Raw genomic sequence first — 27,000 nt, 5'->3', positions numbered from 1 at the left:
TCTGAAATTTTGGAAAAATGCGTCTTTTGTCTTTTGTTTTGTTGTTTAAGCTATTTTGACGTTTAAATTCACATTTCTAGACCAAATTAGCTATAATTTGATATGTAGGGTTCTTAGTGACCAAAAAACTTATATTCGAAATAATTATGAACGTAGGTCCATGTTTCGGTATCCCCACATTTGACATTTTAAATTCTTAGTGGTCACCACACCTCTCCACCAAAAATTGTCAAGAAATGTCGATGTATTGATAAAGCTACCATATAAAAGTACCTCCCGATTTTCAGTAATTTGATGATGTTAACTACAATATTAAACCGAACTAGCTGTAATTTGACATTTGAAGTTCTTAGTGGTCACAACACCTCTCCATAAAAAATTGTCAACATAGGTCCATGTTCGGATATAGCTCCCATATAACGGTACCTCCCAATTTTCAGTAATTGGCAATTTTAGCTAAAATTTTTAACCGAACTAACTGTAATTTGACATTTGAAGGTTGTAGTGGTCACCACACATCTGCATCAACAATTTTCAACATAGCCCCAATATAATGATACTTCCCGATTTTCGGTACTTTGAGGATTTTACTTAAAATGTTTAACCGAACGTAGGTCCATGTTTTGGTATAGCCCCAAAACAAACATCCCGATTTTCCGTACCTCAGCTTTATTTTTTGGACGAACTTTCTGTAATTTGAAATTTAAAAGCCAACAAAAATTGTTCATTTAAGTTCATATTTTCGTATAGCCCACATACCTCCGAACTAGCTGTTAATGACATTTGAAGTTCCCACGTTCCAATTTTTAACCGAATTAGGAGTTATTTGACATTAAAGGCTCCCATCAATAACTGTCAACATAGGTCCATGTTTAATTATAACCTCTATGTAAGGGTACCTGCCAATTTCTAGCCCACCAAAAATTGTCAACATACATAGTTAGATATAGGCACCATGAAAAAGGGCCTACGGAATGAAACATTTTATGTACGTTATCTGACATTTTAACGTACCCACTTAAAGTTGGGGGCAGGAATGAAAACTAATTATTCCATTTTAGTTCAGAATATTTTATGGTGGAGGGTATGAAAAGTTCGGCCCGGTCGAACTTAACTCTTTTTTAGTTGTTTTAATTATTTTTTTTATCGATTAATGAAATTTCGATTTAATAAAATTTTTTCCCCACTTGACTCATTTTAAAATTTTCTTCTCAAAATTGATGAACTAAGAGCTACAGGCCTGGGTAACTGTAATCACCATATGATCACTATTTGCTTTTAAACTAATTTTATGTCATGTTATTCCAATTTAAGGCAAACTAAAAATAAGTTTTATAAGTCAACCTAAAAATCAGTTCAAATATTTGAAGATAATAAACATTGTTAGTTTTGGGAAAATATGGAGAAAAATTAACATTGCCAACAAATATCGAATTATCGAATAGACAAAACTACTTGACGTATCAATGACAATATTCGACATCTTTCTAATTGGAATGTTTCCCGTCGACTTCCACAAAATTATTTGTACTCAGAGGTACTAGATTTTGGCCATTTTTGGCCGCTTTCGTGACATTTTGCGGCCTGTTCTGTTTCGGATATTATGTGCGGACATGGCGTGTAATGCTGCTGTGATACTGTTCAAAATCCTGCTGTTGGGCAACTGAGACACAATTTCCTAATACGGGCGCCCCTAGGATCTTCGCTACTGCCTACAGGAGGGAAATCGACATGTATGATTTTCCTCTACTGGCAGTCTACCAACCTTACCGGCTTCTGGTACAATATGGGTGTTTAACGACAAATTTAGAACACTTGCCAAATATTCAACTGCGGGTTCATTCAGTTGCTTAAGCATTATGATTGAGATTCTGCGTGGGTCCAATGCTTTGGATGATTTAAATTAGTTTCGGATGACATCGGGTGTTACCTCCTCGGCTAACAGGGCTCTTGTAGGGCGTAAAACACCTTCATTGGCCTATCACTCTCGGGGTGCTCAATAAATAGCCCATTAAAATGACATACGCACCTATGATGTGCTCTTCTATTTCTTTCCACTTATGCTCACCTACTAGCCTGTTAAATAAGTTTCCTTACTCTTCATTCTTCATGGTTCGTACCGCGAAGCCCGTCAAGTTCCGTCGCCTTTGCTGGAAAACTTAGTATACTTTCAGGTATTTGAACGGCAGATATATAGCGAGCAGCTCGTTTGCAAGTCCCGTCACCTTTGCTGGGAAATTTGGTATTTGAACGACAGGTATATAGCGAGGCTCTGCACGTGTGATGATGTCATGGAAAATTTCCTCAGCTACCTATGGATCAGAGGGCATGGAGAGTTCTGAGGCTGATTTGTCAAAGTCTCTGAAACTATGAGAAACAGCCACTTGTAAAGCCATGATTTTTTGCTAAGAAAACTACGAAATTTTGTGGTAGATGCTTTTCGTCTGAAAGAACACATCTTAATGTAGTGTTTGATTTTTTGTTGAAATATGTTATGTGGTTTTGTGGCAAATGGAGGTCCACGAAACACCTTTTTTGTAAAAGCGTTTTGGGGTGCCAACTCTAGCTCAAAAACCAATCAATCGATCGTCATATATTTTTGTGTGCTCATTTAGAACATAAAGATCTAGGCCTTCATCGATAGATTTTTTAAAAATATTATATTTTACTTAAATGGTGGACCAAAAAATAATAAAAATGTTTGTCTTAAAAAAACAAAAAAAGTTAAAAATAATACCGATCGATGAAGGACTAGATTTTGATGTCCTTGATAGCCGAACAACATTGTATGACAGTCGGTTCATACATTTTGCGATATAGAGTTGGAACCGATTTCAAAATGTAATTTCATGAAAAACACCTTTTTAGTTTTTATGTTGCATACAAAACACAATGAACTGTTCCCTTCAAAAGCACATATCTCAGGATATATTGTTCCGATCGACTTGAAAATGTTACCACATATTCTATGCTACTACTACTTTATAATAGGCAAATATAAATATTTTTCCATCAAATGTGCTCAATTTTTGTTGTGGGTTCCCAGTGGACAAAAAAATTTTCTCATAGTCATAGTTTTTTTTGGACATAGTCCCCATAGAGCGGTATTGCCCGATTTTTGGTATTTTGAAGGTTTTTGTTTTTAATCTTCATAAATTCTTATGGGCTTATTAAATGCATCACAATTTTGTCTTTAGATATGAGAATGTTCCCTAAAAAAGATGTTTTTACAGTGTTTTATTTTACTTGCTTTGGTGTCCGTTTAATTCAAATCTAGTAACTCATTTTAAACACAGTTACAGTTGACCAATCGAACTGCAACTTTTCAGATTTGGATGACAATACATGAATATGAAACCAAAACCAATATGGGTCCATTTTTCCTATAGCCCCCATAAGCATTACCACCCGATTTCGTTCAAATCTAGTAACTCATGTTTAACACAGTTGCAGTTGACCAATTGAACTGAAACTTTTCGCACTTTTCAGATTTGGATGACAATATATGAATAGGAAAGCAAAACCAATATGGGTCCATTTTTCCCGTATTTCAGGTATTTTGAGGATTTTGTCTTAATTTTTATTCCGAATTCGCTGTAACTTGGCATTTGAGTTCCCAATTATACAGAAACTCCCCTACCCAAAAAATTGTGGACATGGATCAGATTTTGGTGTAGCTCCCACATGACGGCAACGCTCGATTTCAGGCAATTTAAAGTTTTTATCTACATTTTCAAATGCAAGCGTTTTATTTGAGAGACTCCATCTTGAAAAATGATTTTCTAGTTTCAAGTGCATTTATAAATAAAACACTGTAACTTAATTTTTTTAATGATTTTTTTATCGATTAATGAAATTTCGATTTAATACAAATTTTTCCCAATTCACTCATTTTAATTGATGAACTAAGGGCTACAGGCCTGGGTAACTGTAATCACCATATGATCACTATTTGCTTTTAAACAAATTTTAAGTCATGTTAATAAAATGTAAGGCAACCTAAAATAAATTTTATAATGACCGTTACTTTAAATATTGAAATATTTGAAGATAATACATGTTGTTAATTTTGGGAAAATATGGAGAAAAATGCACATTGCCAACAAATATCGGATTTCAACCCTCATAAAGGCAAAACTACTTGACGTATCAATGCCAAAATTCAAAATCTTTCTACTTAGAATGTTTCATGTCGACTTCCACAAAATTATTTGTACTCAGAGGTACAAGATTTTGGCCATTTTTGGCCGCTGTCGTGACATTGTGCGGCCTGTTCTGTTTCGACTAATGTGTGCGGACATTGCACGTAATGCTGCTGTGATACTGTTCATTTTTGAAAATCTTCTGGTGGGCAACTGAGACACTGTTTCCTAACATGGGGAGAAGTAGCACCTCCAAAATTTTCGATACTGCCGACAGGAGCGAAATCGGCATGTATGATTTTCCTCTACAGGTAGTCTACCAACCTTACTGGTACAATATGGGTGTTTAACGACAAATTTAGAACACTTGCCAAATATTCAACTGCGGGTTCATTCAGTTGCTTAAGCATTATAATTGAGATTCTGCGTGGGTCCAATGCTTTGGATGATTTAAATTAGTTTCGGATGACATCTGGTGTTACCTCCTCGGCTAACAGGGCTCTTGTAGGGCGTAAAACACCCTCATTGGCCTATCACTCTCGGGGTGCTCAATAAATAGCCCATTAAAATAACATACGCACCTCTGATGTGCTCTTCTATTTCTTTTCACCTAATAGCCTGTTGAATAAGTTTCCTTACTCTTCGTTCTTCATGGTTCGTACCGCGAAGCCCGTCAAGTTCCGTCGCCTTTGCTGGGAAACTATATATAGCGAGCAGCTCGTTTGCAAGTCCCGTCACTTTTGCTGGGAAATTTAGTATAATTTTAGGTATTTGAACGACAGGTATATAGCGAGGCTCTGCACGTGTGATGATGTCCTGGAAAATTTCCTCAGCTACCTATGGATCAGAGGGCATGGAGAGTTCTGAGGCTGATTTGTCAAAGTCTCTGAAACTATGAGAAACAGCCACTTGTAAAGCCATGATTTTTTTGCTAAGAAAACTACAAAATTTTGTGGTAGATGCTTTTTGTCTGAAAGAACACATCTTAATGTAGTGTCTGAATTTTTGTTGAAATATGTATATTATGTTGTTTTGTGGCAAATGTCCGTCCACGAAATACTTTTTTGTAAAAGCGTTTTGAGGTGCCAACTATAGCTCAAAAACCAATCAATCGATCGTCATATATTTTTGTGTGCTCATTTAGAACATAAAGATCTTCATCGATAGATTTTTTTAAAAATATTAGATTTTACTTAAATGGTGGACCAAAAAACCATAATAAAAATGTTTGTTTTAAAAAAATGACGTTTTCTGGTCGTAAAGGAACAAAAAAAAAGTTAAAAATAATACCGATCGATGAAGGACTAGATTTTGATGTCCTTGATAACCCAACAACATTGTATGACAGTCGGTTCATACATTTTGCGATATAGAGTTGGCTCCGATTTCAAAATGTAATTTCATGAAAAACACCTTTTTAGTTTTTATGTTGCATACAAAACACAATGAACTGTTCCCTTCAAAAGCACATATCTCAGGATATATTGTTCCGATCGACTTGAAAATGTTACCACATATTCTATGCTACTACTTATTTATAATAGGCAAATAGAAACATTTTCAATTTTCTGAAATTTACAAGTGGGGGTCACCCCTTAGGAGATCTTGTAAATAAAGAAGATACCTTTAAAAGACCCCTTTAAGAGCTCTTCTTTAGGAAGTCTTACAAATCTTTAATAAATTTTAAAGCTTAAAACATTAACAAATCGTATAACTACAGAGGACCCTTCTAACTACAAAAAATATTTAAATTTTTAATTCAGAGATCGTTGGCCTCCTCACGGTTCCACATATATAGGGCTTACAAGACGCTTCCCCTATGTAAGCTGAGTTTCAATTTAACAATTAAACCATTGCAATTCACTGTCAATATTCGGATTCAATATCCATAAAATAATGTATATTCGTATCAATGCATACATGCTTATGTGGAAGAGAAAACAAAAATAACAACAAGAAAAAATATTTATTATAGCTGCAGTGTAGCTAGCCATCATCATCGGTATCGAAGTTCATGTTAAACAATATTAATTTGGGCTATAAAATCGTAAAGTACTATAAAAATAACATTATCATGGTGAGGTTGTTGCACATTACATGTCTGTAGAAGAAGTGGACATGCCAAAGATTGATAGGCAGATATTTAAGTTCAATACATCAACATTTAATATGGTTACTGGTAAAAACGGGTGGTTTAAAATATTGGCTCTTACATTTTTTTTATTTAGCTTATCATGGCCATATTGTTTTAATAACGAACGTTGTTATGAAGTTATTAAGCTGTCCACAGAAATGACAAGCAATCAAGGATATATTCGTTTGGACAATCTGTCTTTAATGCTTTTAAAAAAGTTGTATTTAGTTGTTTAAGAATTTGTGTATGGTGATTATAGAGTAAATTTAACAACACTTGAATATACATTTCCCCATAGCATACGCCCGAGTCATAAGGCTGAGGGTTGCAAATTTTATCTTAATTCAACGTAGAAAAAGACATGGCAATGTATTCCTGGAATTGCAGTAAGTATTCGAAATCTTAAAAACTAAACAAAACAGGTGAGCAAAGGCTATAGTCGGGACGGGACCGATTATATGATACCCTACATCACTACCCCTGTGCATAAATACCAATGATGACTAAGGGCTAACCAAAATAATAAATAATTTTATATTTGACTACTCTCTACTACTGACTACTGTTCTTGGGGCGTACAGAAATCAGGCTCCATGAAATAACACCCCTAGTATATGGAAAACAACAACAAAGCTTTTGGGGCCTATTTTCGTCTTTCTGGGATTTTTTTAATTAAATCGAAGATTTGAAAATCAAATTGGGGTCTAATTGCATTTTTCATTGGGGCCTTTTTACACATGTTTAGGGCCCAAATGCAATCCAGTGTTTAACAGAAACAACAAATTAAGAAAATGAAGAAAAATTAGGGCGTAATTTCATAAATAATTCATTTCATAAAAAGAACAAACAATAAAAAATTGTGCCCGGACGTAACACCCACGGACATAACTCCCAAAATTCGTTGGGAGTTTTGTCCGTGAAAAAAACGCGAACATAACTCCCAACGAGTTTGTTCTTAATTTCAAAGTGACTGTTTTTTGCTTTTCGAAATTTTTCATTATTTTTTATTGATGAAAGAACTGTTATAGATTTTAGAGAAGAGGTTAGAACATAAACGGAATTGTACATTTGGGAAGGCTTAAGTGCCAACAATAGCGAAGTCTCCACAAAATCTTCTAGATTTCAAAATAATATTTAAACATGATATTATATCTGAATTTGTCAGTAGCAGTTCGGAGAAATTTTACCAGACCACGGTATTCGACGTAGAAAAAAATTAAATCGGGAAATGTTTTATTTATTTGCATTTCTTAACAAAAAGTCTGCATTTTTTCAGTAGTACGAGTAAAAATATTTTTGAAAAAAATCGCGCGATTTTTTCGGTTTTATAAGAATATTTCCAATTTTTTAGAAAAACTTTGTAATTCAAAAAATGTGGAAATATTTTTTAAAAAATCGCGCGTTTTTTTCAAAAATATTTTTATAGCGGAGCTTTTCGTTTTTATACAAGTATTTGCAATTTGTTAGAAAAATTTCGAATTTTCTAAAACAGTGAAAATATTTTTGAAAAAATAGCGCGAATTTCTACAAAAATACTTTTGCCTGCTGCGCTTTTCGGTTTTATAAAAGAATTTTGCAATTGTTTAGAAAAACTTTGTATTTTCTAAAATATTACTGTAAAAAATTGCGCGATTTTTTCAAAAATATTTTTCTAAAAAATTCCAAATACTCTTAAAAAAAAGTGCCGCAGGCAAAAATATTTTTTTAAAAAATCGCGTAATTTTTTTCGGTTTCGGTTTTATAAGAGTATTTGCAATTTTTTAGAAAAACGTTGTAATTCCAAAAATGTGAAAATATTTTTTGTAAAAATCGCGCAATTTTTTCAAAAATATTTTCTAAAACAGCGAAAATTTTTTTGAAAAAAAATAGCGCGATTTTTTACAAAGATATTTTTGATTAAGGCGCTTTTCGGTTTTATACAAGTATTTGCAAATTTTAGAAAAATGCTGTATTTTCTAATATTGTGAACATTTTTTTTGAAAAAATCGCGCGACTTTTTACTGAAATATTTTCGCCTGCGGCGCTTTTCGGTTTTATAAAAGTATTTGCAATTTTTTAGAAAAACTTCGTAATTCCAAAAATGTGAAAATATTTTTGTAAAAAATCCCGCAATTTTTTTAAGAAAAAAATTTATTGCGGCGCTTTTCATTTTTATACCCTATACCACAATGTGGAAAAAGGTATTATAAGTTTGTTTTGGTAAAAATTCATGTAACACCGCGAAATATTCGTCGGAGACCCCCAATGTGGTATACCAATCTTCATATCTCGACGAGATAAAGCGATTTTGAGATGTGTGTCCGTCCGTCCCTCCGTCCGTCCGTCCGTCTGTCCATTATAAATTGTAAACACGCTCCAGGCCGCAATTATGGACCGATCGTCACGAAATTTTGTATGGAGGTCGGGTTCAGATCAGAATAGATCCCTATTCTTATTGGTGATGATCGTGAAATATTTAGCGGGTGAAATGGACCAAAAACATAATATTTATCCAATTTTCTAGCGGCTCTGTAGGTCTCAATAATAGTCCGATCAACGGGTAATTTTAAATAAGGTAAGAGTATATCACAAAGGAGAAGCTTGCAATTTGAGATGGCGATCGGATAATATTTAGAGGGTTAAATGGACCAAAACTTTTGTGTGAAAATTGTTAAAATTTTTAATATACAGCTTATATCTTAATTCCTGGAAGTGACATTCCGGACAAGTGAGATATACTTGAAAGTGGAACGCTTGACCTTTCAATTGATGCCAATTATGTCGGTGTGCATGATCAGATAACAGAGTTACAGCCTAAAAGAAGTCGCAAGTATACATCAATAGTCACGAAATTTTGCACCGGGTAAGAGTATAGGTCGAAACAGATGCCTACAATTTTGAATGATGATCTGATATTCTTTAGCGGGTCAAATGGACCATTACTTTTGTATGAAAAATATAAAAATTTTATTTTTGGTCGATATTTTAATTCCTTGAGGACATATATATTTCGCAAAGTAGCCTACATATGGAAAAAAAAACTACTGACCTTTCCTCTGATGTAAATTGCAATAAAGTGTTTGCTAGATAACGGGCCTACTGCCTAATATATAATGGGTTCTGTGCAGAGAACCACATTTTTATCCCATGCTACATATTGTCTCTCCAAAAGTTTATGTAACACCACGAAATATTCGTCCTAGACCCTTTATTTGGTATGCCAAAATTCATATCTCGACGAGATAAAGCGATTTAGCGATGTGTGTCCGTCCATTAAAAATTGTAAACAAGCTTAAGGCCGCAATTATGGACCTATTGTAACGAATTTTTTAAGGAGGTTGAGTTCGGGCCAGAATAGAAATGATTAGCTTTTGGTGATGATCGTGAAATGTTCAGGGGATGATATGGACCAAAACCAAAATTTTAACCAATTTTGTAGCGGCTCTGTTGGTCAAAATAATAACCCGCAAAATGTTAAACAAAGTTTGAGTTTATGATGAAGAAGAAGCGTACAAACCAACGTGAAGATCATATAATACTTAGCGGGTTAAATGGACTGAAACTTTTGTGTGAAATTAGTAAAAATTTCAATAACGTAGCGGTTAAACAACGGAAGTAGTAGTACTACATAAGTGGGTTTCATTACATTTTAGTTTGTGTGAACTAAATTTTCCTTTCCTGCTACAAAAATGTCTTTGTCACGCTAGACAACTTTTTGGTTTTGGTCATAAGTATTATACATTACATCTCTGATATTTGATAATTAAATTTTCACAATCATTGAAAAGAAGTTCCGTGGAGAGCGATTGTCCATGGATAGTGGTATAGGGTATCCCATGGTCGGCTCCGTCCGACTATAGACTTTTCTTACTTGTTTTAAAAGTAGTTGCAATTTGTTTTGGTAACACAATTGGGATCAATTTAAACCTGGGAATATAACAGTTGTTCTTTTGTTGAAATGTACTAAAACAAAACTGGGATCTTTGTCACTACAATTCAAGTAAAAAAATTTTACCCCAACCTACTTGACATCTTTCTAAAGGTGAGCTTCTCTTCTTCCATTGACAGGCTTTGCTTTTGGAATACCCCTACTAGAAGAACAGAGATATATTCATATTTGCCCATTTCGACGACTGAATATTGTCTGCCCATTATCAAAATCAATAGCCTTCTTCCTCTCTGGCACCTGCAGCGTGACTACAAAAACTTTGCGTCGTTGTAAGGGTGAACATTACTTCTTCTATTGACAAGTTTTGCTTTTGGAAACCCCCTACTAGAAGCGGAGATTTTTGCATAGAACAAATCCTTGAAATATTGATGAAGGGTATAAAATGGAAAAGTGGGATGTACATGAACATATCTTGTATTACTGTAAAGGTGGTATTTTCTTCTTCCATGGACAGGCTTTCTTTTTGGAATAACCCTACTAGCAGCGAATATATTCGCATAAGAATAAAACGTTGAATTTTGCTCCACATTAGTTTTTATCCCGTTCCGACCCCTTAATATTATGCCGCCATCAGCAAACTCAATAGGCTTCATCCTCTCTGGGACCCACAGTATTTCGGAATACTAATTTATTGATGGGAATTGATAGAAAACATTTCAATACTAATGAATTTAAATTATGGCAATGATATGCCAAGTAGTTTTGTCAATGTAAAGGTGCAAATCCGAAAATTTTTGGAGATAAGTATTTTTGTCCTGATTTTACTAAAAATAATATCTTTTATTATGCTCCAATATTCTAATACTTAAAGTAATAGTTGTTCTAAAAGTAATATTTCCAGTTACTTGGGATGTAATAAACTTGGCTTTATTTTTGTTTGGAGGTAAGTAATGATCATATGGTGTTTACGTTTACCCCAGTCTGTAGTATTTACTACATCGGTTTTCTGAACCAAATTTTGGAATTAGTACTGTGGGAAAATTTTTTGTATAAAAGTGTATATTGACATTATTTGCTGTTTGAAAGGAGCCAGCTGTACATTTTTGCACACGAATATGTTATTTATCTTTTTCAGTGACCACCTCAATAAGAGTTTACCCCATTTTTATACAAGTGTTTTGGGGTGTCCACTAAAGCAAGAAAACGAATGGGCCGATTATCATATATTTTTGTGGGCTTGTTAGGTACCTAATAACATAACATTGCCTTTAAAAGAGGAAATTTTAAAAATATCCCTCTTTTAAAAAAAGTGTGAACCGTCAAATTCAAAATTCCAATTTTTTTTAAAAAAATGAGCCGTTTTTGTCCATTAATAGTTCAAATAAACTTTTTAAGGAAAATTCTCTTAATTATAGATAAAATATTGATGTGTTCAATAAGCCTACAAAAATATATGAAGACTGAACACCAAATTAAAGTCACTACGGATGGATAATGTGACTAACACCTTCAACATACCGAAAATCGAAAAATATTGATAAGCCTACAAAAATATATAGGGTGTTTTTTTAAGCCCGATAGAACTTGAAATTATAAAAAATAACACAAAAAATTAAATTGTAATCAACATTTTTTTTTTATTCGAAAGATCAATACGTGACATTAACATTTGAAAATGATTTCGGGCATATGGGCACCGGCTGTTCTTGACGAAGTGCATTCTGGAGTCCAATTTTTGGCCACTTTTTCGAGCACTGCTGGACGTATGTCACGAATAACACGAACAATGCTGGCCTCCAAGGCATCAATCGTTGCTGGTTTATCAGCATAAGCCAAAGACTTCACGTAGCCACACAGGAAATAATCGACAGGTCCACTTCTCGAAATCAACTTATCGCCAAATTTTGATTTCAATAAGTCGATGGTTGATGGAAACCACATCTCCTCCGGATCAATGTCATCCATATTTTCAAACAAAAAATCATTGATCATGGTGCGGTAACGATCTCCATTGACCGTAACGCGAGCTCCGGCCTCATTTTTGAAGAAATAAGGTCCGATGATGCCACCAGCGTGAAAACCGCACCATACGGTGCATTTTTCTGGATGTAATGGAGTCTGTAGGGTCTCTTGTGGAGTGGTCTCACTCCATATGCGGCAATTTTGCTTATTAACAAACCCGTTAAGCCAAAAATGCGCCTCATCGCTGAACACAATATTGCGATAAAACAACGTCTATAAGTTGCGCGAATCGACGACTGATTTTCAAAATAAATTTGGATAATTTCGTAGCGTTGTTCAAGCGTGAGTCTATTCATGATGATTTGTCAGAGTATACTGAAACAAATAAAAAAAAGTTTCATCAAAATGTAATTTTTTGTGTTACTTTTTACAATTTAAAGTTCTATCTAGCTTAATAAAACACCCTTTATGAAACTGAACACCAAATAACAGTCATTACGGATGGATAATGTGACTAACACCTTCAACATACCGAAAATCGAAATATGGACCAATACTCACAATTCTCTGTTGAAATATTTCGGAGCCCTGGTGAAGACTAAACACCAAAATCGGGCGATTTCAGGTGTTTTGAGGATTTTGTCATAATTTTTAGTAACTTGGCGTTTTGAATTCCCAATTGTACACGCAGAAAAATTTATGTTGGAAATATGTTTGGATCCAAACAAATATATGTTTGGGACCGGTTGCAAAAAAATATATGTTTGGATCCAAACATAATATGTTTGAGTCCAAACAAATATATGTTTGCAACATTTTGTAACATATCACAATTTGATATGTTTGGGTAAAACATATTTTTTATGTTAGAACATTTTTTTCGTGGGTGGAGAGAGGATGTTTGTCAACGAGAGTAATAACAGTGCTCTCGCGCCTGTGGAATGCTGTTTTATAATAAAGAGTTTTGTGTATTGTATAATAGAAGACGTAGAAGCGAAGAAGGGGGCTTTGGTGGCATGTATGCGTCAAACTCGTGTGTTTCTTGTTTTGTTGTTGTTAACCAAGTTAGCAGGAGAAGAAGAAAAGAAGAAATGATATGAATTATATTTTTTTTCTTTCTTCAGTGTTTTATATGCCTTTGTAGAGTCAAGACGTTAATGTGAGTGAATAAATCAGTGTTGTGTGTTTTCTTAAAGAAATTGTGCTTTTTTGTAAATTAAATGCCCAATACATTTTATAATTGAATCGGAAAGTTGAATGGAATTATTTTATTGGACAAGGAAGAAATCGCGTTTAATATTGGTAATTACATACATACTTATGTATATTTGAAATATGGCATATCCATATTTATTTATTACATTACATAATCATTTGATTCTAGATGCCGATTCCCCGCTGATGATTTCAACTATGAGGACAATTTGTTTCATTTCACAACTAAGGAGAAGCGTTCAACTACGATTCTATATATTTTTCCTTTTTTAAAGTGTGACTATTTACAAATTATTTCAATCAGTTTTTCTTTTATTAAAGAGTGTTATTTATTTCTTTGGCATTTTGTATGTACCTATGTGTTTGTTGTTCTTTTGCCTTTCAATAAACAACTTCAACATTTGTGTGTATACTATAGAGATAGCCAGTGAGTTCTTACTGAGAGCAAGTGAGCACACATTTCAAAGTGTTTTACATTGAATTTTACGCTCCCTTGCTCTCAGTAAGCGCCCACTGGTGCATGTGTTTGTTTTTTTTGTGCCTTTTGGGTTTGTATTTTTTTCACCCATACATATAAAATGTTTGCACCCAAACATATAAAATGTGTGCACCCAAACATATAAAATGTTTGCACCCAAACATAAAATTGTTTCCACCCAAACATAACTTTGTTTGCACCCAAACATATATATCTTTGCACCCAAACATAAATATCTTTGCAACCAAACATATATATGTTTGCACCCAAACAGTTATTTGTTTCCACCCAAACATACATTTGTTTGCAGACCCAAACATATATTATGTTTGGGACTGTTACAAACATATATATGTTTGCTGCAAAATATGTTTGGGACATTTGTTAGAGAGGCCGTTTTTTTTGCGTGTACAGAAACTCCACCAAAAATTGTGAACATGTGTCAGATTTTGTTGTAACCCCCATATAACAGAACCACTCGATTTCAGCCAATTTAAAGTTTTTATCTACATTTTCGGGGTGGGTGCCACCGTGTGCCATGGTATGCACACCCTCCTTGCACGCTGAAGGTTGTGGGTTCGATTCCCCGGGCAGTCAATACCAAACACTTTTCAACGGTGGCAAAATACCCCTCAGTAATGTTGGCGACATTTTCTGAGTATTTCAGCCTTGTACAACTTCTCTAAAAGTTGTGTCTTAGACACGCCGTTCGGGCTCGACGATAAACAGTAGGTCCCATATCATTGAGCTAATATGAATCGGGGTGCACTCATTGATATGAGAGTAGTCTCCCCTGTCCCGCCTGGGATGTTTGTGGAACAATTATTATTTTTATTATTATAGCTACATTTTCGGCCTAAATTGACTGTAATTTGGTTATGGACTTCTCAGTGGTCAAAAATGTATTTACTAAAAAGCTAAAACTAAAAAATTAAGTTACAGTGTTTTCTTTATAAATAACGCTTGCCGTTACTATTGTCATAATTTTTAATTCAAATGCAAGCGTTTTATTTGAGAGACTCCATCATGAAAAATTATTTGTAGTTTCAAGTGCATTTATAAATAAAACACTGTAACTTAATTTTTTAATTATTTTTTTATCGATTAATGCATTTTCTATTTTATACAAATTTTTGCCCAATTCACTCACTTTATCGATTAATGAATTTTCGATTTTATACAATTTTTTGCCCACTTCACACATTTCAAAATTTGCTTCTCAAACTTGAAGAACTAAGAGCTACAGGCATGGGCAACTGTAATCACCATATGATCACTATTTGCTTTTAAACCAATGTGAAGTCAAGTTTATAACACCCAAGGCAACCTAAAAATCAGTTTTATAATGGCCGTTACTTTAAATATTCAAATATTTGAAGATAATAAATGTTGTTAATTTTGGGAAAATGGACATTACCAACAAATATGGGATTTGAACCCACATATAGACAAAACTACGAACATGAGGTGTAATGCTACTGTGGCATTGATACGTCTGAAAATCGGACGGTACACTTCTATGAGGGCTATATCAAAACGTGGAGCTATGCTCATAATTTGTATCGGAACATTCTGTTGTCCTCTGGGAACACTCAATGCAAAAATTTAGCCAATTTGGTCGAGAAACTTAGGTAAAATCTTTAAAATATCGAAAATCGTGGGGGCTATACTAGAACGTTTACCCTCAACATTATCAGCCAACAATAAGTACTTGCACCAAACTGAATCCAAATACGCCAACTTCTTCTATTTTTGGCCACCTTTTATATGAATTCGCGAAATAGTGGGACCCCCGTTAACCACCAAAATTTCGTGACGATCCTACCAAAAAACGGGATGCATTACCGACTACTGCGATGTGTCCGCCATCATGGGAAAGGTGATCTTCTCTTCCTCCATCGGCGGGCTATCCTTTTGGAATACTCCTTCTAGAAGTGGAGATATTAACATGTTAACATAAGGATGGAACGTTGAATTTTCAACATATACGCTTTTTGCCCATTCCGACCAATGAATATTAACCGACCACCATCAAAACCAAAAGGTTTCTTCCTCTCTGGGACCCCCATTAACCCTCAACATTTCGTGATGATGCGATCTGTAGCGTGACAAGAAAGTTTAGATAGACAAACGGACGCACAGACAGACACACATAGCCAGATCGACTCAGCTCGTCGAGACATTCATATTGGTATACATAAGACCTATAGTCTACGACCATTATGTTGAAGTGTTGCCAAACTTTTTGGCAAAACCAACTTATAAAAGCCTCCGCATATATTGGTGTAGGGTATAACTAGCAATCTTAATAAACAACATCTCTTCTATATTATTGAAGAAAAACTTGTCCTACAGCCAACTTATTTCAATTACCAGATTAAAACAAAAGATATGTACAAAATAAATGGCACACCCTCCCATCCACATGCGTCTATATTCTGAATGGCACATTTAATACTCATAATAGCAAAAAATAACTTTTTCTCTCATATAGGAATTAGAAAAAGGAAATAGAAAGAACAACACATAGAACAGATCATTTGAACAATTTGCAAATTACTCAAGTAACGAACTGTCAAAACAGTAGGAAGAACAAAAAATAATAGTCTTGTATTTCTATAAGCTACGACAATCTATGAGGTTGATGATGATGAAGTCAAAAAAATGAACGAAAGAATAGACACTTGTCAGAAAAAAGAATCAAACACACAAAATGATACAACACATATTACATACGCACTTACAAATTCTCGTCTTTAATAGGACCGTTGTTTTTTGCTTTGCCTTATAAGATGTGTAGGTAAAACGTCATGCCAACATATCACATATGTATATTAGGCCTAAGGAAAGCAAGTTAACGTTGGAGCTTTGTTTTTCTTGCGTTTTATTTCTTTTTCCTCTTTTCCTCGAGCTTAGGAAATATCAACTGACAGAAAATAGACAACAGGAAAACGGAAGTAAAATGGTAGAAGATTTTTATGTGTTACGTAAACAACAATATGACTGGCATGCCAAAAAACAGATAAATTTACAAACAGACAAATATACGTAAATAAATGTAGGAAATTCAAGGGTAGCGGAAGAGACGAGCCTGGCCCTTTAGTATAGCGTTTATTTGTTTAAGCCTTTTGTTCATCATGGGAGGAATACTTTGAAAACGAACTGTGAACTATTAAAAATTCACATTTTGTAACCAGTTTAGTTTGTCCTTTTGGAAGATTTTTTGCCATAACTTCTCTGTGGAAAATATATTCATACTATCAGACCCCGGTCCGCGTTGCTGGCCCGTCGTAATGAGTTTTAATGAAAACTTTTTATGGACTTTATGTTTGACAATTCAAAAATAGGCATTTTCCATCTCACTTTTTCGGTCCATTATCAAACCTGCAAGGATTTAAAATTTATCAAAAGATTTTGTCTGTAACCTTTCATTACTCTTACGGACTTTGTCGGATTTTTTTGCCCATTGATGCTGTTGAGGATTTATTATAGTCCATGTCTTTATCCTAAAGCGATCTAATTATAAATGTTTAAAAAATTATAGAATTCTCCCACTTATTGAGATTTATATGTTTTAGTTTTTCATGGCTGATGGACTTTCAGCGGTCACCATTTAAGGGAATTTGTAGTTATATCGTTTTTCTTGATCGGGGAGGTAATCACCATTGTCTCGAAAATTAATTTGCAAGCCGATGCACTTATCAACTTTATCAAATATAGCGATTATAAAACAATAGGCCCCCTAAACTCGTCTACACATATATAAAGCATTATGAACCTGAAAATTGCATGAAATTAAGTTCAGTAGTTTTGAACAAATAATGTATTGAAAAGAATGGGCGTGTTCATCAGTTTTCAAGATATAACATATTTAAGATTTAACATATATTTTCCTAGGCTCTCACAACCCCATTGCCTCTGCAAATGTATGCTGAAACCTATATAATCATAAGTTTGGGTTATACATACAGCGTTTAAAAAAAAGCCGTAGGGAAGGTAAACCACCTCCTCCGAAATTCATAAAATATACATAACAACGGCAAACATTGAGGTTTTGCTGCAAATTTGATGGAAATCGGTACAGTAGTATTGGAGATATAACATATTTAACAAGTAAAAAGTCTGAAGTTCGTCCGGGCCGAACTTTTTATACCCTCCACCATAAAATAGTCTTAATTAAAATGGAATAATTAGGGCCCTTTCAAAATTTAAGGTGGAACAACTTTTCGACAATGGATAGACTCCTATTGTTGGGGCAGAGATAATTCCTTTTGGCGATGAAAGCCCTTGGTATGTGTATTTTAAAAACCCCGAAGGACAGATGAAGTTATTGCAAGAGACCCTGTAAGCCATCATGAATTAGAATTATATCAGCAAAAATTTCTAAAATCTTCTTTTCCATTTTAAAAAAATCAAAAAAAAAAATTTTTGATACTACATCTATGATTTTTGGTACATAGATAAAGAAAGAAATCGTCATTCCAAATCTGTTTTCGTTACCAACTTTGATCGTTGCGCGCAAAAGATATGACCGTTTTAGTTATGCTAATTAGAAAAAATTCTAAAAAAATCGCGGCTTAACATAGTAACTGTTATATCCTATTATCGTTAACTGAATTCGCACCTTTTGCGACACTTTGTGAAATTCCATTTGGCGACCACGATGTAGCATCAGTTGCATGTTAGGGTGCAAAAAACAGTAAAATGCCCATATCCGATTTCAATGATCACCATTAAAAAATACATCATCCTATGTCATTTTAATGCAGCATTCGGCACACAACAACAACAATTTGAGCAAACATTGTTGTCCGTGCATGGTTTTTCAATTAGTGAGTGGAGAAAGAAGCTCTCTTTGCTTGTTCGCGAGTAAAGAGGTGCCGCATTCTGTTTTAATGCGATCCATCAAGAACCGTGGATGTAGCATCGCACTCAGTTTTTAGAAAAAATCTATTATATCTCCGGACTCGCGAACGTTTTTCAATATCTGTTTTCGCATATTTTAAATATACGTTTCGCTCTATTTATCTAAGTAGTAATAACACATCTAAACCCCGTCTTAATACGCGATATTTTCAAAAAAAATTTTTTGCAGATTTTTGAAATTTGAGGGGTATCATATCCGCCGATCTAGTGGATGGATTTAGACGCGCAAAGGCTTGTTAGATTCAGAATGTAAAAAAAAACTAAATTCACGCGGGTTTCCACTGAAATCGAATGGCATTTGTAAATTTTAAAACTGTTTTTTTTAGAAAAATTTACGCCCAAAAATTTCGACTTTAAGCTGAGATTGTTGTGAACCTTTGAAGGCTACACGCCCGAGTTATAGATCAAAAAATGCGTAATCGCGAGTACTACAATCTCATAATCAGTTTTTAAACGAGTACAATTGCGCGTTCCGATTAGAGCAAAAATTCAAAAAACCCAATTTTTCAGTCTTCAAAATGTCAGCAACCGTTTGAGATTAATGCATAGGCTATATTAAAAAATCATACATTAGAAACTTCATCTCTGAAGTGTATTCTTTAACTTCTTTTTTGGGCATTATACTCTACATTGTATTGTAAAGCCACTAATTGAAAATTGACTTAAAAAAACTAGTTTCCTTCAACGATTTTTCCCCCTTTTTTTTACATTAATATGACCACAGCATCCGCTCAAATTATAATTTTAAGAAATCCATCGGTGAAACGTGCTAAAACAGTTTATTTTACCTAAATGCGTTCAAAAGGACCCCACGGGGCTATATCAAAGAGTCATCCTATCTTTAAATTTTTGTCGGAAAAGTTTTATAGCTGCAGGGAACTTCAAGAGTCAAATTGAGGGTAGTTTCATCAAAACAATGTAGACCCTCAAAAATGGACCCATGTTGACGAATTTTAGTGAAGAAATTTCGTGACCACTGAAAATTCCCGAAAACGGGGAGGTACAGTTATATGGGTGGTGTTTAAGTTAGAAACTCTCTATTGGTATTTTCACTACAAATCTCCAGGGAGCCTTTGTTCGCCTAGTTCGGATCGCAGAGAGGCCTCCCTTCCTTAAGTGTTCTCTACAAACCCTCTGAGAAACTATGTTCGCTTACGGCGGACCGTAGGGTGATATTTCCAATCATTGCCCTACAAATCTTCTCAGAGACTATGTTCGCTCAGTGCGGATCGTAGAGAGTACTCTCTTGGTAGTGGAATTTCTCTGCAATTTCTCCCTGGAACTATATTCGCTCAGTTCGGATCGTAGTGAGAACTTTCCAATAAGCAGTGATTGCCACAGCCTTGATTCACTCTCGGTCTTTATACACAAAACACTTTTAAGTCATCTCTTCACCTGTACAGACGTATGTACATTTTTATAAGTCGGTTTCTCACCTAAACATCCTTGTTTATACACGCGAATTATAACGCGTCTCGCCCAATACAATGTAAAGTCATCAGTACTTTTCGCCTAAATAAATCACCTACACACTATTATTATTATTATACCAACTAAAAACCTTTGTGTTTTATTTTCCTCTCCTCTTTTATTTATCGGTAACACTCGGGTTTGTATCACCATTGCTCATCTCCACAAACAACAACTATTCTCTGCGGCCTTTCTGAGCTATCACCTAAACATTTGGTCCAGTCGAGCCGGATAAGTTCCTTTGGATTTTGTTGTTGTCCACTTAAACATTTCATCCAATCGAAACGGATCAGTGGACAACTTACACGGTGTTGTTTGTGCTAATCGGAGTTTTTGTTCTCTTCTTCACCACACAAAAGATTCCCCAATCACCCCTCAACACCATCCTCATCAATAAAACCATCCAATAGCATCACCAACAACACATATTCCACCAAAAAACATACCAGGTATGTAAATTCAGTGTTTTCCATAAGTGAGCAAATCGCGAGTGTTAAATTTTTATCTCTTTTTGCATAAAAAATATTTCGGTATACGTATTGATCGACTTTTATTCACCCTATCGGTCGGTAATTACAAACAAATATGATTAAAATCCTCATACAGTCCACACACTAAATCATTTAATAAAAATTCTCACCAAAATACGGTTGCATTTCCTTTAAATATTAGCAAAATATCTTTTATTTCGTGAATTTAATAAATCTAATATACGGCATACTGTGCTTCTTTATTATTCACCAATAAGTGTAGTGATCGCCAATACGTATTGTTGTTTTATTTATTTCGGTTTTCTTCTCACTATCCCTACATCCATAATTATTCCAAAGGGAGAGCCCTTTAGTGAGAATTGCAACAACAAACGTATTACAAATTACCCGCCTTTTTTTCTTTTAGCGTCACCTAATAAAACGAAAAAACCTACCAACAACAATTCAATACGTTGTGGTCTCTCTACCTGCTTACCTACTAGTACATACCAGCAAACGTCTACTGCGACGCTAGTTGTGTTTTATTTCGTTTTGTTGTACACATTCGTTATTACTACGGTTACAGTGGGTCGCAGGTGAAAAAATTATTTTTTATATAAATTATTTTTTAATATTTTTTCGGAAAAATAAATATTTGCATATTTTCGAAAAATAATCGGTATTCGGTATAAACGGTTTTTTGGACATCGTACACCCTACAAGCGGCATTATATATTTATATTCAATATAAATTTATATTTTTGTAATAAAATCACCTTTTTTATTAACATATTTGAATTTTCGGTTGCGGTTTTTTGCTTTTTTGGTTGTTCTAAAGTAGTGCACCCTACATTCGGTCCCTTTGGTATTTAAAATTTTCATTTTTTACAAGGAAAATTCCCAAATAATTTGGTTTTCGATATTTTGGCAATTTATGTTTTCCCATTTCACAAAAATTAATCGATTTTGGACATTCAGTCATTGATTTACCCTACACCTCGCTGCTGAAACCATAAAGTCAATTGATTTTTTGGAGCGTTTTGGAAAATTATTGTCTTTTTTGCAATTTTTGAACAGATTCGCGGGAATTTGTTTAATTTTTCGAACATTTTGTTTATATGTGTTTCCTCTTCACCTAAATAAATTTGTTTTGGAGCTTTTAGTCCTTGATTCACCCTACACCTCGTGCAAAAATAATAAACTCTATTGCATTTTTGCAACTTTTTGTTCATTTTTGTGAATTATTCCTACTAATTCGTGGAAATTTGTTTGACAAAGTCTCAACAAAGAAATTCTCTACAATGCCGGTCACACCTTTAGATTTATTTATCAGAGCATCGGATGCTTTGATCAAATTCGATTCCCATTTCAACCAAATGCGGGATGATCAGTTAGATCAGTACGACTTAGAGTTTCGTAGCACAGAATTGGACAAGCTGTGGTCAAAGGTCCAATTAACATTCGATCGTTGCCTTGATTATTTAATGTCGGCGGTAGATTCAAAAAAGGATGACATAGATTCGTTAGATAGTAAATACGAAGTGTGTCATCAGACTTACATTGCTTGTAGGTCAACTATGAATCGCAAATTGGGCAAAATTCTTCATTCCTCCAAAACTTCACCTCACACCTCAATAAATAGTTCGGACTTCTCGTCAGAAGAATTTCAGGGCGACCATGCAAATAACTTGAGCACTTCGACACAGGCGTCGCGGGAAATCGGTACTCAGGTGGATCATCCAGTCCCTTCATTAGTTCAAAACAGTTTTCAAACTCGAGAATCCTTCTTTTCACCAAATCCGGATAGTGTACACAATCTTGTACTTCCTCCATGCGATATAGAAACTTTTCATGGTGATTTCTTGTCGTGGCCAACTTTCCGAGACCTTTTCACCGCGATATATGTAAATAATTCTGGTCTTAGTGACATTGAGAGACTCTGTCATTTAGTTAGAAAGACAGACGGCGAAGCTAAAGAAATTGTATCCAAGTTCCCATTAACTCACCGTAGCTTCGTCTTAGCATGGACAGCTCTCAAAAATCGGTTTGACAATAAGCGGGTTATTGTCAATAGTCACTTAAAACTTCTTTTTGATCTTCCATACATCGATCGTGAAAGTAGTTCGGGATTAAAAACCCTTCAGCGCGGAATAAATAGTTGTTTATCTGCTATGGCCGTATATGATATCACCACAGTACATTGGGATCCTATCATAGTCTTCATTTGTATTCAGCGTTTACCGCGAATAACTGTCACTCTATGGGAACAGAGTGTTAGAGACAAATCGGCTTTGTCTTCTTGGGAGGACTTGGATTCATTTATTTCTGAAAGAATTCAGACTCTTGACTGTTTGCGTGATATCAAAGGCCCTGAACACAATAAAAAGTCTACTTCGAAAGAATTTAAATCACCAATCACCAACAATTCGGTTTATAAAAAATTCAAATCACCAGCCACGATAACTTGTCTTCTATGTCCTACGGAAATTCATTCTTTGCGATCTTGTCCAAAGTTTAAACAATTGCCTTTTGACCAAAAATCTTCTACGGTGAAGAAACAAGGCAGTTGTTGGAATTGTCTTTCACGGGGTCATACAATTAAAACTTGTACTAGCGCCCATAATTGCAATATGTGTCGTGGAAGACATCACACCCTCCTCCACCGTTCTAATAATTCACCTCCCTCAACTCCTTCATCGAATTCTACACCTTCTTCTTCTCGCCATTCTGTACTTCACCACAATGACAATATAGCTTCCACCTCCACCGGTGCCAATCCAACTATAGCAAATCAACAAGTTTTCCATACATCACAGAATCGTAGTGTTCTTCTGGGAACTGCTATAGTGAATCTAATCCATAACGGTAAAGAGTATCCAGTTAGAGCTCTGATTGATCCAGCATCTGAGGGTTCTTTCATTTCTGAAACCATTAAAAATCGGTTACATTTGCCTACTTGCTCTGCTCTAGCTCGTATTTCAGGAGTAACGGGAACGGTATCAGCTAATACTCAGAAGAGTTGTGCTCTGAAAGTCGGTTCAAGAATCAATTCTTCGTTAGTACTTCAAACAGAAGCATTTATTCTCCCTCGGATATCGGATGATCTTCCATCTTTCTCAATAGATCCCGATATAACACATCGTTTGCCAAACATTCGGTTAGCTGATCCACACTTCTTTGATAGTAGACCTGTAGATCTATTGATCGGAGCTGACTTATATCCAAAAATATTAAAAGACGGAACTCACCAAAATATACTCGGTTCTCTTCTTGCACAGAATACTGTATTTGGTTGGATCTTAACTGGTCCAATGTCCTCTTCTCCCGGTAATTCGAACGAATAATGTTCAAAAAGAATGCACCAACAGATAACCAAAAGCCAAAATTCTAAAATATTTCCACCAGGATGTATTTCCTATCGGTTTTCACAACTTAAAATGATATAACACTCCTCTTATAAGACTTGAAATCGATTATGCGAACAGCCGTTCAAAAATTAATATCACCTTTTATCGGATGAATGAATTTTTTTGAATTAAATCATCATCGGGATGATGTTCATGTCATTAATTTATTTTTACCTTCTCCATTTGTATTAGTTACGCAACGACTATAACTTAATACATTACAGTACGGAATTTTAAATATAAAATCGCCAAAGCTCACCTTAACTGAATTTACATACTTGGGTTCCTAGTTGTAAGTTACTTTAAGTTCACCCATTTTATGTTGAAACACCCCTATGTGTTTCAAGGCTGGCGGCTAATGTTTAAGTTAGAAACTCTCTATTGGTATTTTCACTACAAATCTCCAGGGAGCCTTTGTTCGCCTAGTTCGGATCGCAGAGAGGCCTCCCTTCCTTAAGTGTTCTCTACAAACCCTCTGAGAAACTATGTTCGCTTACGGCGGACCGTAGGGTGATATTTCCAATCATTGCCCTACAAATCTTCTCAGAGACTATGTTCGCTCAGTGCGGATCGTAGAGAGTACTCTCTTGGTAGTGGAATTTCTCTGCAATTTCTCCCTGGAACTATATTCGCTCAGTTCGGATCGTAGTGAGAACTTTCCAATAAGCAGTGATTGCCACAGCCTTGATTCACTCTCGGTCTTTATACACAAAACACTTTTAAGTCATCTCTTCACCTGTACAGACGTATGTACATTTTTATAAGTCGGTTTCTCACCTAAACATCCTTGTTTATACACGCGAATTGTAACGCGTCTCGCCCAATACAAGGTAAAGTCATCAGTACTTTTCGCCTAAATAAATCACCTACACACTATTATTATTATTATACCAACTAAAAACCTTTGTGTTTTATTTTCCTCTCCTCTTTTATTTATCGGTAACACTCGGGTTTGTATCACCATTGCTCATCTCCACAAACAACAACTATTCTCTGCGGCCTTTCTGAGCTATCACCTAAACAGGTGGATATACCAAAACATGGACATATGTATATTGACGATTATTTTTGAATATTTTTTGTACCTAAAATTCTCAAAATACCGAAAATCGGGAAATACTGTTATATGGGGGCTATACCAAAACATGAACCTATGTTGACGATGTTCGGTGGAGAAGCTTGATGACTACTGAGAACCTCAAATGATAAATTACAGCTAGTTCGGTTAAAAATTGTAGCTAAAATTCTCAAAATGCCGAAAATCGGGAGATACCGTTATATGGGGGCTATACCAAAACATGGACCTATGTTGACGATATTCGGTGGAGAAGCTTGATGACTACTGAGAACCTCAAATGTCAATTTACAGCTAGTTCGGGTGAAAATTGTGGCTAAAATTTTCAAAATACCGAAAATCGGGAGGTACCGTTATATGGGGGCTATACCAAAACATGGACCTATGTTGACGATGTTCGGTGGAGATGTTTCATGACCACTGAGAACCTCAAATAGCAAATTACAGCTAGTTCGGTTAAAAATTGTAGCTAAAATTCTCAATATACCGAAAATCGGGAGGTGCCGATATATGGGTGCTATACCAAAACATGGACTTATGTTGACGATGTTTCGTGGAGATGTTTTATGACCACTGAGAACCTCAACTTTCAAATTGCAGATAGTTCGGTTAAAAATTGTGGCTAAAATTCTCAAAATACCGAAAATCGGGAGGTACCGTTATATGGGGACTATACCAAAACATGGACCTATGCCCATATCCTTTGGGATATATGTTTGTTGATGACCAGGAACCCTAAGTGCCAAATTATAGCTAATTCGGTCTGCAAATGTGGCGAAGAACGTCAAAATACCTCAAATCCGGAGGTACCGTTATATGGGGGCTATACCAAAGAGTGGACCGATATAGCCCATCTTCGAACTTGACCTGCCTATGGAAAAAAGACCCTCGGGTGCAAAACTTTAAGTACTCTATCTCAATTATTGCGGACGCTAGAGTGATTACAACAGACGGACAGACGGACGGACATGGCTAGATCGTCTTAGAATTTTATCCTGATCAAGAATATATATACTTTATAGGGTCGCAAATGATTAGTTCGATGTGTTACAAACGGAATGACAAACTTAATATACCCTCCATACTATGGTGGAGGGTATAAAAACAGACGTGATAGGGTGTGTAGGCCCCAAAGAAGTACTTAGATTGGAGATTGATCCGTAAATTTTTAAACCGATACATGTGTAATCTTTGCAAATGTAGCGTTTTTTAAAAATATCGCATAGGGGAGGTACCCCGCCCCTCTGGAATTCAATAAAATATGTAGCCTTTCTCGGTGGCCATCCCTGTACATTCCCTGACAATTTTAGGAAAAGCGGTTCAGTAGTTTTTCAGAAAAAAAATTAAATTGGAAATGGGCGTTTTTTAATATGGCAAATGGAAGTACCACACTCCCTTCGAAATTCAAGAAAATAGAATATATATTTTTTTAGAAAATATTAAAATTGAAAATTGAAAAAAAGCGGGCGTAAAAGTGGACTTTGCATAAGAGCTTAAGTCGGATTATGGCGAACATTTCACAAAAAGAATTATCCAAATCGGCCCAACCAACGAACGACATTTGATTTTTTTATTTATTTTATTTTTTTATATATGATTTGTTGAGTCCCATATAGCGAAACGACCATAATTTGAGTTTTTAAGGATTTTTTGGGCATGAAAATCCACCAACATTTGTTACTTCTTAATAGCCTCACGTTAGATTAGAACAATCTGAGCACCACTCTTCTCATTTCTTTTTACCCTCTATCATAGTATTAAGTTGTTTTTCCGTTTGTAACGCATTGAAATATTCATTTGTGACCCTTTATTTATGGGGATTTCTGAGTGAAATCGGACAATCATTCAAAAAG

Source organism: Musca autumnalis, unplaced genomic scaffold (assembly GCF_047663935.1).
Source record: "Musca autumnalis isolate F117 unplaced genomic scaffold, ASM4766393v1 scaffold_1, whole genome shotgun sequence".
Classification (NCBI taxonomy): domain Eukaryota; kingdom Metazoa; phylum Arthropoda; class Insecta; order Diptera; family Muscidae; genus Musca; species Musca autumnalis.
This window is presented reverse-complemented; position numbering follows the sequence as displayed.